General features: G+C 41.6%; 3 non-coding genes across 3 annotated transcripts; all 3 read right to left on the minus strand.

Moving 5' to 3' along the window:
* Window positions 1-587: 587 nt before the first annotated feature.
* On the minus strand, window positions 588-706 carry LOC143716688 (5S ribosomal RNA). Its single transcript, XR_013196151.1, has one exon. It is a non-coding gene; the product is annotated as a 5S ribosomal RNA (ribosomal RNA).
* Window positions 707-5,071: 4,365 nt separating this feature from the next.
* On the minus strand, window positions 5,072-5,190 carry LOC143716770 (5S ribosomal RNA). Its single transcript, XR_013196231.1, has one exon. It is a non-coding gene; the product is annotated as a 5S ribosomal RNA (ribosomal RNA).
* An 11,566-nt stretch (window positions 5,191-16,756) lies between these two features.
* On the minus strand, window positions 16,757-16,875 carry LOC143716757 (5S ribosomal RNA). The gene has a single exon (XR_013196218.1). It is a non-coding gene; the product is annotated as a 5S ribosomal RNA (ribosomal RNA).
* Between the last annotated feature and the right edge of the window lie 3,406 nt (window positions 16,876-20,281).

Consider the following 20,281-nt stretch of genomic DNA (forward strand, 5'->3'; position numbering starts at 1 on the left):
TAAAGATAAGAAAGTGAATCTGTGTAAATAAATATTGAGTCATGCAAGATACGCAGTATGGGCAAGGAGGAACTTAGCTTTTTATGAAGCGAAAAGTGTGGAAATATGTACAATGTTCGAACAGGTGTTGAGGAAAAATGCTTACCTTATGTGGAAGTACTTGGAGAAGGATGATTTTGAAGAATATTTTTAACGGATTGTGACCTGATAAATGTGGATGATGGAAAGAAAATGAACATCAAGTTCTGAGCAATTACCAATGTATTTAATGTAACGTGCTAATTATTGTAATAATTGATGTTTTTGATAATAACATTTTTTTTTTAAAAGGCACGCCCGATCTCGTCTGATCTCGGAAGCTAAGCAGGGTCGGGCCTGTTAGTACTTGGATGGGAGACCGCCTGGGAATACCAGGTGCTGTAAGCTTTTTTTTTTTTTTAAAGTCCCTAACCTTTTAGACCATTAGTGAATAAAACTAAGAAGAACTTTTTAAAAAACTCAAACTCTTTCATGCTTTCTGAAGAATCTCAGAGACATTTTAAGGCTTTTTGAAGAAGCTCAGGGACTCTTTTTTTTATTTTTTAAAAAGCTTACAGTACCTGGTATTCCCAGGCGGTCTCCCATCCAAGTACTAACCAGGCCCGACCCTGCTTAGCTTCCGAGATCAGACGAGATCGGGCGTGCCCAAGGTGGTATGGCCGTAAGCGAAAACTGCTGCCAAAATTGGGCTATTTAAAAGGTTAGACCATTAGTGAAGGAAACTAAGAAGAACTTTTGAAAAAACTCAAACTCTTTCATGCTTTCTGAAGAATCTCAGAGACTTTTTAAGGCTTTTTGAAGAAGCTCAGGGACTCTTTTTATTTCATAAAAAAGCTTACAACACCTAGTATTCCCATGCGGTCTCCCATCCAAGTACTAACCAGGCCTTATTTAAAAGGTTAGACCATTAGTGAAGAAAACTAAGAAGAACTTTTGAAAAAACTCAAACTCTTTCATGCTTTCTGTAGAATCTCAGAGACTTTTTAAGGCTTTTTGAAGAAGCTCAGGGACTCTTTTTTTTTTTTTTTTTAAAGCTTACAGCACCTGGTTTTCCCAGGCGGTCTCCCATCCAAGTACTAACCAGGCCCGACCCTGCTTAGCTTCCGAGATCAGACGAGATCAGGCGTGCCTTTTTTTTTTTTTTTTAAGTTAATTTCATCTTCTTTTATCATTCTCTTAACATTCATTTTTTTTAAATAAACTTTTAGAAAAACATGTAATGTTTCAAAAAAAAAAACTCCACCACACTAATCAAAAACAGGGAAATCAATCTACATATGTCTTATTCATACCAGGGCCGGCCCGTGGCATAGGCAGACTAGGCAAATGCTAGGGACGCCACTCAATAGGGGCGCCAAATGAGTGAACGAGTCATTTTATATACTAATACTATTTTAAAATCATTCATTTAAAATACTACAAAATAAAGCAAAAAAAAAAAAAAAACTCCACAAAAACTTAACTAAGTCCCCCGACTCCGGTCCGGCTTATCAATCTTCCCCCGCCCAGCGAGTGCTTGAAGTGCGTCAGAAACAGAGCGCGCGCGATCAGTTTACTGTTGGTAATTTGTTGTGTAGCGTCGCACCTCGCTGCATCCAATGTAGACAGCATTTCTTTCGTTTGAGGGCACTTAACACACTCAAGTACCCCGTAGAAACGGGCCTGGCAGCTTGCGCCAGGTCTAGACACGGTGAAAGTTACCTGATTGTGACGGATGGCCAAATTTACATGACATCTTTTAGATTAGCATTATATTCTGCAATAGTTACAGTGCCAAACGGAAAAGAAGAGGATAAAAGGGGATAAAGACAGAGGTAATGTAATGAATGAACAGTTTATCTAATTGCATAGTAGTAAGATATATAATTTAATGGCAGTTATTTTTACCTTGAACTTTAAGCTAACAATTGTTCTGAGTTCTTCAGAGGCCCCAGACAGTGTGATTTGTAACCATCACGTCAGTTTTTTTGGATGCATTCACTATCACTTTTATTAATTAATGTTTTACTCTACAGTTGTGCAGTTTTGAGGGGGATATATGGCAATTTTCAAATTTATTTGCCAAAATTATTAATGATAATTATATAGGCTACAGGTTTATTAAAAGTAGCAACGTTTTATGTAAAATTAACATTAAAGAAGACATTTCGCAGTTTCATTCATGGTGAAAACATGAAACGTGCCATAGTTTAGTGGAAGATTGCTGCCATCAACTGCAAAACAAACACTTTTGCTAGCGGCTGTATATACTGAACAAAATTATAAACGCAACAAAACTGTAAAGCTGTAAATCTGCCTTGAAATAATCTATATTGTAAAAAGCGCTATAGAAATAAATGGGACTTGACTTGAATGCTAGGTGTAATGCTCTTGCTATTTGTGTTTAGGCTGTAATGTGTGTGTGTAGGCCTATATATATATATATATATATATATATATATATATATATATATAGGATAAATAATCATGAACACAATGACAGGGCGAAATGGGCTGTGATGCATGGGGCACCAGGTAAAATCTTGCCTAGGGCAACAAATCGGCCAGGGCCGGCCCTGATTCATACTCTAAATAATTTTCAATAACTTTTCTCTTTTCCTTTAAATCAGTCCTCCTTAACTTCTGTTTTTTTAGCACAAGCTTTAAATTGGGAATTTCCTTATATCTGAGCACATGTCCTCCTATACTCTGGTTTTTCGGTTTATTTTTGGTGACATTTTTTCTTTCTTTACTTCTGGATTTTATAGTAGACGCATCCACCAAAGTCAAATGGTCCAAGTCAACATCGAGCCATGGGCTCTCTCCCAGATCCCCACTGCACATTTGCTCAGGTTCTTGCATTGATGCTATACTCAGTTCATGTATCCTTTTTTCATTAATTTCAGGTATATCATTCACCTTCTTCTCATTCCCGTGCTGTTTTTCTTCTCCTTTCTCATTGTTTTGTCCATACCTCTTTCCACAGTCTTTTGGTTCAAAAACATTGTTTTCTTCACTCATTGTCAAGTCAAGTCAAGTCAAATATATTTATATAGCGCTTTTCACAATACAGATTGTATCAAAGCTGCTTCACAGTATCAATCAAAACAACTTAACAATGTTTGTTTATTAATGGAAAAAAAAGACATCGTAGTTTGGTAGAGCTGATCAATGGTATGATTGGTTAATTAATTTGAATATCAAGTCATTGTCTCTTCTAATTCAACCAAAACTTCCTCCTCCTCCATTTCCTTCTGATTTTCCACATTAGTCTCTTTGTTCCCTACATTTTCTTTCTCAATCTCTCTAACATTTTCCAATTCAGTTTCTTTCAACATTTGCCTCCCTACATCCTCTGACTCTGCATTTTGCATTTCAACCTGATCCTCTATTAAACACTCACATCTTACCATCACCTTTCTACAATCCGGGCACTTTAAAGCATTGCAATCCCGCGCAAAATGTCCTTGTTCCTCACACTGGAAACATTTGAACTCCAGACAATCTTTGAACACGTGCGCTGGATTAGTGCACAATCGACAGGTTTTAACCTGACGATCATGCATGATCCGGAAGTATTGTGTTCCGTCCTCCGTTTCAAATTTTGCGCTATATGGGAGGGATATTACCTCTTTAGGGAATTTCACCCTTAGTACCATCTGCAATTTCAGTGCCCGGATACTTTCTTCTCTTGATGTCAGATGCTGGTGCTACTCCCCATTGTGTTAATTTTTCTACAATTTCTGAGTCATCAATATAAACAGGCAAATGTATAAAATAAACCACACGTTCTCTTACTTGTAGTAGTTGTCTTATTCCATACAATTGTCCTTTTATCTTCAGTCCTTCGTCCAAGTTCCCGCAGTCATCTTTGTTTGTCAGTGTTATTTCATATTCCTTCCCATGTCTCGGTCTCACTGCCAGAATCTTTCCTTCTCCAATCCTTTCATTCACCGCTTTTATAATGTCCTCCGCTCCTGCATCTCTCAAATCCGCAATATCCACAATCCCCATCGCCTCTCTAGAATAAACTTTGGTAGAATCCATTCGCCCGTGTCCAGCTCGTCGTCTTTTTTCCGCTCCATTATCCATTAACTTTCGTCCTTCTCCTGCCATGTCCATTTCTTTGCATTTAATCCGTCCATTGTTCAAATCAAATTAACAAAACTCACCAGACAGCAAACTACTGCTGGGAGATGTTTAAACTCAACAAAACAAACTTGAAAAATAAAAAAAACAAGAAAATAACTAACAGAGAGCACATGGGAGAGCCTCTCTCTCCCAACTGCCAACTCATTTCCTGGATCGTACCACTAACAAGATCCGGCGTAACCAAGGTGGTATGGCCGTAAGCGAAAACTGCTGCAAAAATTGTGCTATTTAAAAGGTTAGACCATTAGTGAAGAAAACTAAGAAGAACTTTTGAAAAAACTCAAACTCTTCCATGCTTTCTGAAGAATCTCAGAGACTTTTTAAGGCTTTTTGAAGAATCTCAGGGACTCTTTTATTTTTTCTCATAAAAAAGCTTACAACACCAAGTATTCACATGCGGTCTTCCATCCAAGTACTAACCAGGCCTTATTTAAAAGGCTAGACCATTAGTGAAGAAAACTAAGAAGAACTTTTGAAAAAACTCAAACTCTTTCATGCTTTCTGAAGAATCTCAGAGACTTTACATGCGGTCTCCCATCCAAGTACTAACCAAGCCTTATTTAAAAGGTTAGACCATTAGTGTAGAAAACTAAGAAGAACTTTTGAAAAAACTGAAACTCTTTCATGCTTTCTGAAGAATCTTAGAGACATTTTAAGGCTTTTTGAAGAAGCTCAGGGACTCTTTTTTTTCATAAAAAAGCTTACAACACCTAGTATTCCCATGCGGTATCCCATCCAAGTACTAACCAGGCCTTATTTAAAAGGTAAGACCATTAGTGAAGAAAACTAAGAAGAACTTTTGAAAAAACTCAAACTCTTTCATGCTTTCTGAAGAATCTCAGAGACTTTTTAAGGCTTTTTAAAGAAGCTCAGGGACTCTTTTTTTTAATTTTTTTTTTAAAGCTTACAGCACCTGATATTCCCAGGCGGTCTCCCATCCAAGTACTAACCATGCCCGACCCTGCTTAGCTTCCGAGATCAGACGAGATCGGGCATGCCCAAGGTGGTATGGCCGTAAACGAAAACTGCTGCCAGAATTGGGCTATTTAAAAGGTTAGATCATTAGTGAACAAAACTAAGAATTTTTGAAAAAACTCAAACTCTTTCATGCTGTCATGTTAAGCAGAAACACAGGAAGCAATCGCGAGTATAATACAATATTTATTTTAGCACAAAACACACAAGTCCAGGGTGCAGTGAGCCAGGTGGAGATAGGTGACGCAGGGACTTCGATGGTCAATACCGGTGACGTGCAGACAAACGGTGAGACGATCCAAATCCACACGGAAGACGACGAACAGGAAACACCAGGCAGGAACACGAACCAGAAGACAGGGGAACATCAAACAACGATCTGACAAAGGTGAGAGAACAGCGGTGAGTTTAAGAAGCGTGGTGAGATGAACTGCAGCTGGTGATTGTAATGATGAACAGCTGGAGTGGATCAGGTAATGACATACAGACACGCCCCTTGCACACGTGCACTCATACAACAACATAAACACAAGACTAGAAGGAACCAGCGAATACATCTACCGTGACAGTACCCCTCCTCCTAAGAACGCCTCCTGGCGTTCTCAGACTCCCTTACCTGCCGATTGTAATCATCGATAAGGGAGTGATCCAGGATGTCCCTAGCAGGAACCCAACTTCTCTCCTCCGGACCGTAACCTTCCCAGTCCACCAAGTACTGAAATCCGCGTCCCCTCCGCCTAGAGTCCAGAATACGGTTGACCGAATATGTGGTCTCCCCATCTACGAGCCGCGGTGGGGGAGGAACCGGGACAGGCGGATTAATGTGAGAATGAAAAACGGGCTTGATTTTAGATACATGGAACACGGAATGAACCCTCCTGTACGCAGGAGGTAGTTTGAGGCGGACTGCCACCGGACTAATAATCTTGGTGACAGGAAACGGGCCAATAAATTTGGGAGCAAGTTTATTAGAAACGGTGCGAAGAGGAATGTTCTTAGTTGAGAGCCACACTTTTTGACCAACGACGTATACGGGAGGCTTTGACCGGTGGCGATCGGCCTTGGCCTTGGTGCGCGCCCCCACCTGGAGTAGAGTCTCCCGGGCTCTAGTCCAGGTGCGGTGACACCTCTGGACAAAGGCGTGAGCGGAGGGAACCGCAACCTCGGATTCCAGACTGGGAAAAATTGGTGGCTGGTAACCTACACTACACTCAAACGGAGATAGGCCCGTCGCTGACACTGGCAACGTGTTGTGTGCGTACTCCACCATAGACAGTTGTTGACTCCAAGACGAAGGATTTCTGGAAACCAAACATCGCAACATTCTCTCCAAATCTTGGTTGGCTCTCTCTGTTTGACCATTGCTCTGGGGATGAAACCCAGATGACAGACTAACCGTCGCCCCCAGTAATCTACAAAATTCTCGCCAAAATTTGGACACGAACTGGGGTCCCCGGTCGGAGACCACGTCTATCGGGAGGCCATGTAACCGAAAGACATGATCTACGACCGTAGCCGCTGTCTCCTTAGCTGAAGGTAATTTGGGTAAGGGAATGAAATGTGCTGCCTTCGAGAATCGGTCCACCACAGTTAAAACTACTGTGTTACCCTGGGAGGGTGGGAGGGCGGTAATAAAATCTAGAGCGATATGGGACCAAGGTCTCGAAGGCACCGGCAGCGGTTGAAGTAGCCCATCTGGAGGTCGATTGGAAGACTTACCCGTGGCACAAACAGAGCAAGCCAAAACAAAATCGCGAATGTCACGAGCCATAAGTGGCCACCAGAATCGTTGCTTGACTAGAAATCCAGTGCGATTAATTCCTGGATGACAAGCTACGTTGGAGCTGTGACCCCAGTGGATAACGTCAGACCGTAAGCCCTCCGGCACAAATAATCGGTTCGGTGGACACCCGGGCGGAGGCGTTACCCCTTCCAAGGCCTCTTTGACCTTCGCTTCGACCTCCCATGTGAGTGTTGAAACAAATACGGTTTCGGGTAAAATACACTCGGGAGTGGACGGGCGACCGGAAAAATCAAATATACGAGAAAGTGAGTCGGGTTTGATGTTCTTAGAACCCGGACGATATTGGAGAGAAAAATCAAAACGACCGAAAAAAAGTGCCCACCGAGCCTGCCTGGAGTTCAATCTTTTAGCAGTTCTGATATATTCGAGGTTCTTATGATCAGTCCAGACGATAAAAGGTACCCCCGACCCTTCTAACCAGTGTCGCCACTCCTCCAACGCCAACTTGACTGCCAACAACTCTCTATTACCAATGTCGTAATTACGTTCGGCTGGAGATAAACGATGGGACAAAAACGCGCAAGGATGCATCTTGTCGTCTACAGGTGAACGCTGAGATAACACCGCCCCTACTCCCACCTCTGATGCGTCGACCTCCACCACGAACTGACGTGATGAATCAGGGGTAATTAGAATGGGGGCTGAAACAAAGCGGCCTTTGAGTTTCTTGAACACAGTCTCGGCTGTGTCGGACCACCTGAACGCAGTTCTGGGGGAGGTCAAGGCAGTCAGAGGCGCGACCAGCTGGCTGAAGTTGCGAATGAATCGCCGGTAGAAATTGGCGAACCCCAGAAACCTCTGCAGGGCCTTGCGGGAATCTGGACTTGGCCAATCCACCACAGCCTTAATCTTCTCAGGGTCCATCCGCATCCCCTCAGACGACACGATGTATCCTAAAAAAGGAACAGACTGTGCATGAAAATCGCATTTCTCCGCCTTGACAAAAAGCCCATTCTCTAGCAACCTCTGAAGCACTCGTCGGACGTGCTGCACATGCTCCTGGAGAGATGCAGAAAAAATCAATATGTCATCCAGGTAGACATATATGAATTGATCGATCATATCTCGCAACACGTCATTGACCAGTGCCTGGAAAACTGCTGGGGAGTTGGACAGCCCAAACGGCATGACCAAATATTCAAAGTGCCCCCTAGGGGTGTTAAACGCAGTCTTCCACTCATCACCCTCCCTGATGCGGACCAAATGATAAGCGTTACGTAAGTCCAATTTGGTGAAGATGGATGCTCCCTGCAACCTCTCGAAGGCTGAAGACATCAACGGCAAAGGATAAGTATTCTTTACCGTGATGTTATTCAGCCCTCGGTAATCAATGCAAGGTCGCAGAGAACCATCCTTTTTCCCCACAAAAAAAAACCCCGCCCCCGCTGGAGAAGAGGAAGGGCGAATGAACTTGGTTGCTAGAGAATCAGAAATATATTTCTCCATAGCCTCTCTTTCAGGAATCGAAAGCGAATATAACTTGCCCTTAGGCGGAGACTTACCTGGGAGTAAATCTATTGCACAGTCGTAGGGACGATGCGGAGGGAGAGAAGCAGCACGAGACTTACTGAACACTTCCTTCAGGTCCAGATACTCCGCGGGCACGTTAGACAAATCCCCTGCTTCCTCCTGAAACACAGAAACAGGTACAGACGAACAAGCAGAGACGAGACAAGACCTATGACATTCCTGACTCCACTCCAGCACAGATCTATGTATCCAGTCCACTCGGGGGTTGTGTTGAATGAGCCATGGGTGTCCTAGAACAACGGGTGCCAGGGGTGAATCCAGAATAAAAAATGAAATAGTTTCCGAGTGATTGCCAGAGGTGATGAGAGTGATTTCTTCAGTGGATAATGAGATGGTGGGAAGTTCTTGTCCGTTGAGTGCATGAACTGCAATCTGCTGTGGGAGGGGTTTGATGGGAATCTGAAATCTGCGTGCAAAATTATGGTCCATGAAATTTCCTTCGGCCCCCGAATCCAACAGTGCTTGACAATCGTGCTGGTGGACTGACCATCTTAGTCTTACCGAGAGGAGGGTGGAGGTAGATCTTGTCGTGGATGAGGTCTTCCTGGCGGAGATCCCACCCGATAGTAGCCTCATGTTTACTATCGGGCTGGGCCTTTTACCGGACAGTTGTAGGCGTAGTGTCCGGCTCCTCCGCAGTACAGGCAAAGGCCCTGGGACCTCCGCCTCTCCCTCTCCTCCCGGGAAAGCCGAGCTCGACCCACCTGCATGGGCTCGTGATCGTAGACGGGGCTGACCACGTCCCTGCCGCTGGATCGTAGCCCGTTGGCTGCCTCAAGTGTGCGGGTGGGCGTGGCTCGACGCTCGACTCTGGACAGCCGAGCGTCCACCCGCAGGGCCAGATCAATGAGTCCGTTGAGGGTAGTGGGAAGATCCAGGGCGTAGATCTCCTTCTGGACGTGGTCAGCCAGCCCATGCAGGAACATGTCCCACTGCGCCTCCTCGTTCCATCCACACTCTGCCGCCAAGGTCCGGAACTCGATGGAAAACTCGGACACTGATCTTCTTCCCTGCCGTAGCTCGACCAATGTTCTGGCCGCCTCTCTTCCAGTGACCGCACGGTCAAAAACCAGTCTCATCTCGGCGGCGAGGGTCTGGAACGAGGCACAGCATGGATTTTGGTTTTCCCACACCGCCGTTCCCCAGAGTGCCGCTCTCCCAGTCAATAGCGTGAGCACAAACGCCACTTTGGCTTGCTCGGTCTGAAAAGTGTGAGGTTGCAGGGCAAAGTGCATAGAACATCGAGTCAAAAAGGCTCTACAAAATGACGGTTCACCTGAGTATGCCTCTGGGGTGGGTAGCCGGGGTTCTGACTGGGAGGGGCTTCCTGATGATGCGGGAGGAACGGCCGGTGTGGGTGGCGCAGTGGGAGGTCGTAGGCGCTGGATCTGCTGGGTGAGCTCGGACACCTGCGTCACCAGGGCTTGAACTGCACGGCCCGTATCTCCAATCTCCTTCTCTTGCGAGTCCATTCTACGGATGCTGTGATGGATGAACTCTTCGAGTGAGGATGACGAGGCGCTCGCTGCTTCCATACCATGGTCAGATCGTTCTGTCATGTTAAGCAGAAACACAGGAAGCAATCGCGAGTATAATACAATATTTATTTTAGCACAAAACACACAAGTCCAGGGTGCAGTGAGCCAGGTGGAGATAGGTGACGCAGGGACTTCGATGGTCAATACCGGTGACGTGCAGACAAACGGTGAGACGATCCAAATCCACACGGAAGACGACGAACAGGAAACACCAGGCAGGAACACGAACCAGAAGACAGGGGAACATCAAACAACGATCTGACAAAGGTGAGAGAACAGCGGTGAGTTTAAGAAGCGTGGTGAGATGAACTGCAGCTGGTGATTGTAATGATGAACAGCTGGAGTGGATCAGGTAATGACATACAGACACGCCCCTTGCACACGTGCACTCATACAACAACATAAACACAAGACTAGAAGGAACCAGCGAATACATCTACCGTGACACATGCTTTCTGTAGAATCTCAGAGAATTTTTAAGGCTATTTGAAGAAGCTCAGCGACTCTTTATTTTTCTTATTTTTTTAACAAGCTTACAGCACCTGGTATTCACAGGCGGTCTCCCATCCAAGTACTAACCAGGCCCGACCCTGCTTACCTTCCAAGATCAGACGAGATCGGGCGTGCTTTTTTTTTTTTTTTTTTTTTTTTTATTATCAAAAGGTACAAAATTAATATTTACATAACTCATATTTCATACCTAATATTCTCAAACTTATTTCATATTAGATCCTTTTAGCATTTACAGCATATACTTTGAATTTAAGCCATATTACATCACTCCAAAAAAAAACACCAAAGATACAAAAATAAAAAAAATAAAAAAATAATAATAATTAATTAATTAACCAACTTAGCCACATTTCTTCTCAGAATTTTAAACTTAACCCTTCTTTTGTACTTATAAATCCACTTTCTTCTACAAATGCTCTTTCAAATTCATCATTGCTTAGGTATTTCCACATTGTAAACACATTCTTTCTAACAACACTCTTGAAAACATCAATCACATCCACTTTCTTTCTTTCAAAGTATGCCATATTCCTCCTCAGCCATATTGCATACCTTGCATTACTCAAAATTAAATTCCATAAATTCACCTTCTTATCCTTATAATTTGTATTTTCACCAAATAAAAACAGTTTTTTCCACTTATCCCCTACTACCTCTTTTCCCATTCCATCTTCTATCAGTTTTTTCATTTTTGCATGTAACTCCTCAAGCTCCTTGCACTCAAAGAAAATACGCATCAGAGTTTCTGGCTCTGTCTCGCACATGTCACACTCTCTACTCACATTTTTGTTTATTTGATGAATAACCACCTTTGTGTATATTCTATTGTGTCTCAGTTTGAAGTCCAAGTTCTCACAGTCCAATCCGTTATATTTTACATTTAAGTTTCTCCATATTGTCTTTTCTTTCAAGCCAGGAAAAACTCTTGGCCACACCGCCTCTGATGCAGGCATTTTGATTTCCTTTTTCACCATTATTTTGTATATCGTTTTCACATTTATTTCCCGCAAAAACTTTTTTTCCTCATTTTCCACAATATACATTTCAGGGATTCCCCAATATCCCACTTTGGCAGTTTCTCTTTCAATCCCTTCTACCCACTTTTCAGGCAGGCTTTTTTTAATGTTTTCACATTCACCATCCACTTTTGCTTCCTCAATTTCATCATCCCACCCCACCACACAATCATATATTGCCCTATTTGGTAAGAAACCTTTCACATATTCGTATGCCAAGTCTTTTACTTTCCTTACCCCCGCTCTCATGAATAGCCTGTTGTAGAGCATTTTCCCTCCCCTCCTTATTCTTGGGTTCAGGAATATTGGCTGATTGTGTACTTGGTTTATGTTTTCACATTCATAGTTTACATTCACCACAAACTCAGCCCATGCAATAAACCCTTCTTGATAAAATAAAGGCAGCTTTTCTATCATTGGCTTTTTTAACACCATGAACAACCCTTCTTCACCACAACCTACACCTTCATTTAAATATTTTCTCATATACCCCTTCCATCCATATTCTATTTTGCCATATAAATACTTTTTTATTGTTTTAACTCTTATTGCATTCCTTTTTACATTTAAATCTATCAACCTCAAACCCCCCTCGATGTAATCTGCAATTAATGTTTTTGATGATATTTTCACTCCTTTCCCACCCCACACAAAAGTATTCACAGCCTCTTTTATTCCATTTAACGCCCAGTCAGGTAAATCAATTGCTCCCATCACATAATTACATTTAGTTAACAATAAATAATTAACCACTACCACCTTGCCTCTTAGCCTTAATTCTCTTAGTCTCCAAAACTGTAATACTTGTTTGATTTTATTTAGCACTCCCGACCATGTTGCATCTCTTGCCTCTTTTACATCCTCTCCTATATTTACATAAAGTTTTTATAAAGTCTTTCGTTATTTTAAATGGAACATCAGCCCCTTCAACCATCACTCCTCCTATACTCATTATCTCTGATTTTTCCACATTTATTTTTGCACCTGACGCTTTCCCATATTTTTCTATCTGTTTCCTTATTTTGTTTATCCTCTCTATGTCCCTAACCGTAAACGTAGTGTCATCTGCATATTGATGTATTACACTCAATCCCCCATTTGGTATTTGGATACCTTTTATCTCTTCATCTTTTTTGATAAGTATCGCCAGCGGCTCGGCTGTTATTGAGTACAATAATGCTGACAGCGGACAGCCTTGCCTAACTGACCTCTCTAACGGAAAGGGGTCAGTTAATATCCCATTAACTTTTACACAACTTTTAGCATTCTCATATATTAATTTTATCCACTTTTGCATCCTATCCCCAAAACCAAATTTCGCCATTGCCTGTTCTATAAAGCTATGTTCCACCCTGTCAAAAGCTTTATTTAAGTCTATCGATAAAATCAATCCCCCTTTTCGATCTTTCCCCATCCCTTCTACTACATCCCTAATTGTGCAAATTGTGTCTGTGATGTCTCTTCCCTTTATACTATAAGCTTGGCTTGGTGATACTAATGTCCCAACAACCTCTTTTATCCTATTTGCCAATACTTTTGTCAGAATTTTATAATCAGTATTTAAGAGAGTTAACGGTCTATAATTTTCTAGCTTCATTGGACTCCCTTTATTTTTATATAATATTGTGATTACTCCTAGCCCCATAGACTCCGGCATTTCCCTTCCCTCTTCCATACTTCTATAAACCTTCCACAGTATTGGAGCTACATTCTCTATAAAGGCCTTATAAAATTCATGCGTTAATCCATCCGAGCCTGGGCTTTTTTTTTTTTTGTCTGTTTTATAGCTTCTTTTATTTCTTCGATGCCTATATCTCTTTCACATTCATTTTTTTCCCCTTCACTTAGCCTCACACTCACAGTATTTAAAACTTCCTCTACACATTCCTGTTTTACCCCTTGTTTCTTAAATAGTCCCCTGTAAAACTGTTCTACTTCACTTATTATCTCCACATAATCAGTAATCTTGTCACCTTTTTCGTTTTCCAGTTCTGTTATATGCTTTTTCCTCTGTTTTTTCTTTTCTAAGTTCAAAAAGAACTTTGTGCTTCTTTCTCCCTCTAACGCATACTGCGCTCTACTCCTTATCATTGCACCCTTACTTTTCTCATTTTCAGATTCTTCTATCTCTGCTTTTATCCGCACAAACCTCTCTTTATCTTGCTCTGGATTTCTTTCTATTTTTTCTGCTTCCCTCTCCAGTTCATTTTTCATTGCCTCAACTTTACTCCTTCTCATAAAATCCCTTTGTTTTGCATATCTAATACTCCTTTTTTTATTTTCTCTTTCATTTTTTCCCACCACTCACATATGTCTTCTTCAAATAATGAGTTTTGCATTTCATAATTTATGCATTTTCGAATGTTTTCTTTATACGCCTCTTCTTTTAGCAAGTCAGCATTCAAACACCAGATTCCCCCTCCCCTCTCTTCCCTGATTACACCCATCTTTACCATCATCATAGCATGGTCACTCAACCCTACAAACTTATATTTAACATTTTTAACATATTTTAACATTTCCCTTTTGGTTAAACAAAAATCTTTACGGCTTTGCTTCAAAACCCCCATCACCATTTGTCTTCTGGAGAATTCTTTTTTGTAGGGATTCTCTTCCCTCCAAACATCAACCATGTCCTCATTATTCATCCACTCCGTTAAAAATTTTCTGGAAACATCAGACTTAAAGTTTGCGCTGCATGAAGCGTCCAGTCTTGTGCACCATACATTAAAGTCCCCAACAACTATACAATTTCCTTTGCACAACGGCTTAATTTCTTTGAATAGTTCTTTTCTTTCATTTTCTGTATTTGGCGCATATATATTTATCAGCCTGAAGAGCTCATTTTGAAACACAAATTCAGTCACTAAAATTCTCCAATTACCATCCTTATATACTCCCTTCGCACTATTAACCCTCCCTTCTTTTATCAGGGTTGCCACACCACGTGCTTTTGCATTACCATGATTGACAAAAACATCACCTTGCCATCTCTTTTTTATCTTTTCCATTATGTCATCAGACCAGTGTGTCTCTTGTAGACAGAGTATATCACCTTTAAGTACTCTCTTCACACTCTCCAACTTATTTCCATCTCGTAGTCCATTGCTGTTCAGACAAGCAATGTTCATAATTCCCCACATAGCAAAAAATATGGCTTTTAAAACATTAACACTCATTTTGATCCATCCAAGCACTTACTTTCTGCATTTTGCTCCACCCTTTCTTTCTTCTTTCTTTTCTTCTGCACTCTTTGCCCTTCACTTGTGTCCATTTCCTCCTCATCGGCTTTAGCAAGACTCTCTGGCACCTCATTCTTTCCTCCACCTCCTTCCGTCCGCGTTTTTTCTCCTTGCCTTTTCGTTTTATCACCCTCCTGGCTCTCGCCTTCGCCTTTTGCTGTCTCCCCTTCTCCATCTTCACACTCCACGTCATTCGTTGCCATCTCCTTACCAGGTACCTCTTCCCTCTCTTTCTTTTTTCTCTCTCTCTCTCTCCGCCTCTGCCCTGGAGCCTCCTCCTCTTGACTGCTCACGCTCTCGGTCGCTCTCCACTCCCCAGTTCTCCCTTTTCCACTCCATGAGCCTGTTCTCTCTTCTTCTCCAATCGCTGCACCTTCCTCTCCTTCGCTCTCCACCTCCTCGTCCACCTCGTACAGATCTGACTCCTCATCCATCTCCGCCGGCGTTTCACACACACACAGCCCAGGTTGCATATTACACATACTGCAATTCACCTCCTTGCACTCTCTTGCGTAATGTCCCTGCTTGTCGCATTTGTAACATCTGAAGCCAGGGCAGTCTCTGACAATGTGCCCTGGCTGAATACACAAACGGCAGACTTTAACCTGCCTGTCGTGTATTACCCTAAAATGCTCCACCCCTCCTAATGTCTCAAACTTTGTGGAATACGGCAGTGACTTTACCTCCTCATTGAACTTTACTTTTAAAAACCTTGTCCCGTCGGCGATTTCAGTTCCCGGCCACATTCTCCTCTTCACTCTTGAGACTGCTTTGACTCCCCATTCCGAAAGCTTGCTCAGAATCTCCTCATCCTGAATGTATGTTGGCAGACCCAGGAACGAGACCACCATCTCCAAACAGTCCACCTCTTTCGCCATCACTCTACTTTTCTTTATCCTCAATCCGTCAAGTAACTTTTCCTTTCCTTTTTCCTCTTCCATTGTCAACTCGTATTCTTTTGGTGTTTTGTATCTACACCCAATCACCACTCCGCATTCTTCTCTCACTTTCTTCAACAACTCCATCATTGTTATTCTTTCTTCTCCTTCTATTTGCACTAGCACTGTGAGCTTCTTTTCATAATTCCTTCCTCTTTGATCCAGTTCTTCATTTTTTTCTCTCAAGCTCTTTCTTTGCAGGCCTCTTCCCACCTCCATTTTGTCATCCAGCGCTGTCACCATCTCCGTACTTAAAGTATTTATCCCCAAACAGCAAGCGCTGTTTGGGGAGTAAATAGCTCCACTGCACACAAGTTCCCCTTTTTGAAAAGGTTATAATCAAATCACGGCTTCAGTTTATAGTTCTCAAACTCACAGTTCTCTTTGTTTGCTCTCACTCTCCTAGCTGTACCACTTCCTGCTTCCACTAGGGCGTGCCCAAGGTGGTATAGCCGTAAGCGAAAACAGCTGCCAAAATTAGCCTATTTAAAAGGTTAGACTATTAGTGAAGAAAACTAAGAAGAACTTTTGAAAAAACTCAAACTCTTCCATGCTTTCTGAAGAATCTCAGAGACTTTTTAAGGCTTTTTGAAGAAGCTCAGGGACTCATTTTTTTTTTTCATAAAAAAGCTTACAACACCAAGTATTCCCATGCGGTCTTCCATCCAAGTACTAACCAGGCCTTATTTAAAAGGTTAGACCATTAGTGAAGAAAACTAAGAAGAACTTTTTAAAAAACTCAAACTCTTTGATGCTTTCTGAAGAATCTTAGAGACTTTTTAAGGCTTTTTGAAGAAGCTCAGGGACTCTTTTTTTTCATAAAAAAGATTACAACACCTAGTATTCCCATGCGGTCTCCCATCCAAGTACTAACCAGGCCTTATTTAAAAGGTAAGACCATTAGTGAAGAAAACTAAGAAGAACTTTTGAAAAAACTCAAATTCTTTCATGCTTTCTGAAGAATCTCAGAGACTTTTTAAGGCTTTTTAAAGAAGCTCAGGGACTCTTTTTTTTTTTAATTTTTTTTTAAAGCTTACAGCACCTGATATTCCCAGGCGGTCTCCCATCCAAGTACTAACCATGCCCGACCCTGCTTAGCTTCCGAGATCAGACGAGATCGGGCGTGCCCAAGGTGGTATGGCCGTAAGCGAAAACTGCTGCCAGAATTGGGCTATTTAAAAGGTTAGACCATTAGTGAAGAAAACTAAGAACTTTTGAAAAAACTCAAACTCTTTCATGCTTTCTGAAGAATCTCAGAGACTTTTTAAGGCTATTTGAAGAAGCTCAGCGACTCTTTTTTTTTCTTTTTTTTTTAAAAAGCTTACAGCACCTGGTATTCCCAGGCGGTCTCCCATCCAAGTACTAACCAGGCCCGACCCTGCTTACCTTCCAAGATCAGACGAGATCGGGCGTGCTTTTTTATTTTTTTATTTTTTATTTTAAAAAACTAAAGTTTTACATTTAAAAACTATACAAAGTACATTTATGCATAAAACATGCAATTAACATCTTAACAAAATGTTACATGTTAATTAGTTTCATTTTACATTTACATCTTCCCTTGCCATTCCCATAACATTCATTTTTATATTTTACTTAAAAAAAAAAAAAAAAAAAGAAAAACAGTAATTTTTCCAAAAATTCACATTCACACTAAAGAAACACAAAAAAAATCAGTTTTCATATATCTTAATTTCAATTTCCCATATCCTTCACAATATAGCATATCCTTCACAATATAGCACATTTTAAATTTCCTAATATTTATCTTCCATAGACAAGCGCTTCACATTTTTTTCTAAATCAGACCTTCTTAACCTCTGTTTTTTTAGCACAAGCTTTAAATTAGGAATTTTCTCATATCTTAGCACATGTCCTACCATACTCTGGTTTTTCAGTTTATTTTTAACATTTCCCTTTTCTTTGCTTCTGGGTTTTATAGTTGACACATCCAGCACCTTTACCTGGTCAATGTCAACATCTTTCACATTCAATTCATATGTCATTCCTTCACTCATTTCAGGTTTACCAGTCACCTTTTCCATATCCCCAAGCTGTTTTCCTTCTCCTTTCTCATTGTTTTGTCCACACCCCTTTCCACAGTCTTTTGGTTCAAAACCATTGTTTTCTTCCCTCATTGTCTCCTTCAATTCAACCACACTACTCTTAATATTTCCTGTTTCTGTCTCTTCAATGACATTCCCACTCTCGCTTTCTGTAGCACAATTACATTTCATGAGCACATTTTTGCAATCCATACATCTTTCAGCCACACAATTTTTTGCAAAATGTCCTTGCTCAGAGCATACAAAGCAGGTGAATTTTGGACAATCCTTAAAAACATGCCCAGGCTGCATACACATTCTGCAGAGTTTTACCTGTCCATCATGTATCACCCTGAAGTGCTGCAAGCCATCCGCTGTTTCAAATGTAGTACTGTACGGAAATGAAGTTATCTCTTTTGGAAACCTGACTTTAACATACCTTGTGCTGTCTGCTATTGATGTCCCAGGATATAGCCTCCTCTTCAGTTTTGCTATGGGTGTAACACCCCATGCTTTCAGTTTGTCCTCAATTATTTTATCCTCAACATAAGCAGGCAGGTGAAGAAAAGAAACGGTGTATTCCTTTGCCTCTAACCTCCTTACCTCGCAGAGTTGTGCTTTGATTTCCAAACCGTCCATCAATATATGTGACCAGTCACGGAAACTAGGGACACAAGTCGGTTCTGGGGCATTTTGAGTTATTCATAGATTCTGAGAGTGTAATATCCAAGCTTTCCAACGATGTGTAACATGTGGAAATCTGATAATATTTGGAGAAGTTGTGGCCATTTTAAAGTAGGCACTTAAAAAAGCTCAAAGAGGAGAAAACGAGCTCTAAAGATTGTGCAGTTCTCACCTGTCTCTGCTGCTGGGGGTGACAATAGGGCTCATTTACATCTCATTTAGATAAGCCATACCCCCTGTAAAGCTCCTCCATGTGCTTTACAGCTTTTTTTACACTTCGAATGAGTGCACTTCTGCCGCACTAGGCGAAAAACAATTGTGCTGCCCCTCTATTTGCAACGTACCAGCAACAACACACAAAGACCAATAATGCCATATAGCCTGCATATAACGCGAAACCAGCAACAACACATAAAGACCAATATGCCATATACATATAACGCAAAACCAGCAACAACACACAAAGACCAATAATGCCATATAGCCTGCATATAACACGAAACCAGCAACAACACATAAAGACCAATATGCCATATACATATAATGCAAAACCAGCAACAACACACAAAGACCAATATGCCATATAGCCTGCATATAACGCAAAACCAGCAACAACACACAAAGGCCAATATGCCATATACATACAGTATAACGCAAAACCAGCAACAACACACAAAGACCAATATGCCATATACATATAACGCAAAACCAGCAACAACAAACAAAGACCAATAAGCCATAGGCCTACATATAGCGCAAATAGTACGCAACGCTCGTGTGCCCAAAATGTCAACAATATTAAAGTTTATGTAGGAGGCAAATGCCTGCTGGCATTTTTCTTTAAGCAGTCATTTCTGCAATTTTCCAAATAATCACATTTCACCTCCTCAAATTACTGTTGCAAATCTCTTTACACCACTTTCTTATGTGCGTATACACACACAAATGAAATGTCCGCAAGCACATTATATCATCAGCAGGTTCAGCATCTTAAATAACGACTAAAGAGCAAATGAAGCTTAACTTACATTTCAGAAACACGCACGGCAGGCCTTCATCACTGCATCCTCTATTTCGATTCTCCGTCACATATGAAACAGCCAGCAACCGCTGTCAGCGAGCCGAGCCGCCGTATTGAAGCACTGAGGGCGAGCGCGCTGCGCCCATACCTCCGGTTCAGTTTCCCGAGCCCACGAAGTGCGGCGAAAACATTTTCGGTGTAACTGCCAGACGGTTCATCTCGTCTGCGACAATCTTTGCGGCATCCATCTTCATTGAATTTTGATATCAGAGAGAGCCGGCCAGAGCACAGCATAATAAGTAGCCATGTGGTTGACTTGGAGGGCGGGGGCAAAAGCGTCGGGTTATTCAGTATGGAAATACACACAGACAATGACACGCCACGCCCCTACTGCATGCTAGAATCTCCGAAAACAAGCCGATTTCAACCTCAAAATGTAAGCTTTTAAATATACCAATACTGCTATCTCAAACATGGAGAGGCTTCTTCGTGATTTCAATTAACAGATTCTCCAAAAAATTGAAAATCACCAATTTTGAAAAAAAAACTCTTCTTTCTCATTTTGCTCGAAAGTTGTGCTGCCGACTTGTGTCCCTGGTTTCTGTGACTGGTCACATATCACAGACATCCACACCAGTCATTGTCAGTTCATATTCCAAGCCATGCCTAGGCCTCACTGCCAGTAATTTTCCAAAGCCGACTTTCTCCGTCACTCCTTTGGTAATATCCTCAACTTTAATATCTATATTGTCCATTAAATCCATCACCACTGTTGCTTCTTTTAGATAATCTGTGCTGTTCCTGC

Source organism: Siphateles boraxobius, unplaced genomic scaffold, assembly GCF_051911475.1.
Source record: "Siphateles boraxobius isolate OS27281-9 unplaced genomic scaffold, OSU_SipBor_1 6, whole genome shotgun sequence".
Classification (NCBI taxonomy): Eukaryota; Metazoa; Chordata; class Actinopteri; order Cypriniformes; family Leuciscidae; genus Siphateles; species Siphateles boraxobius.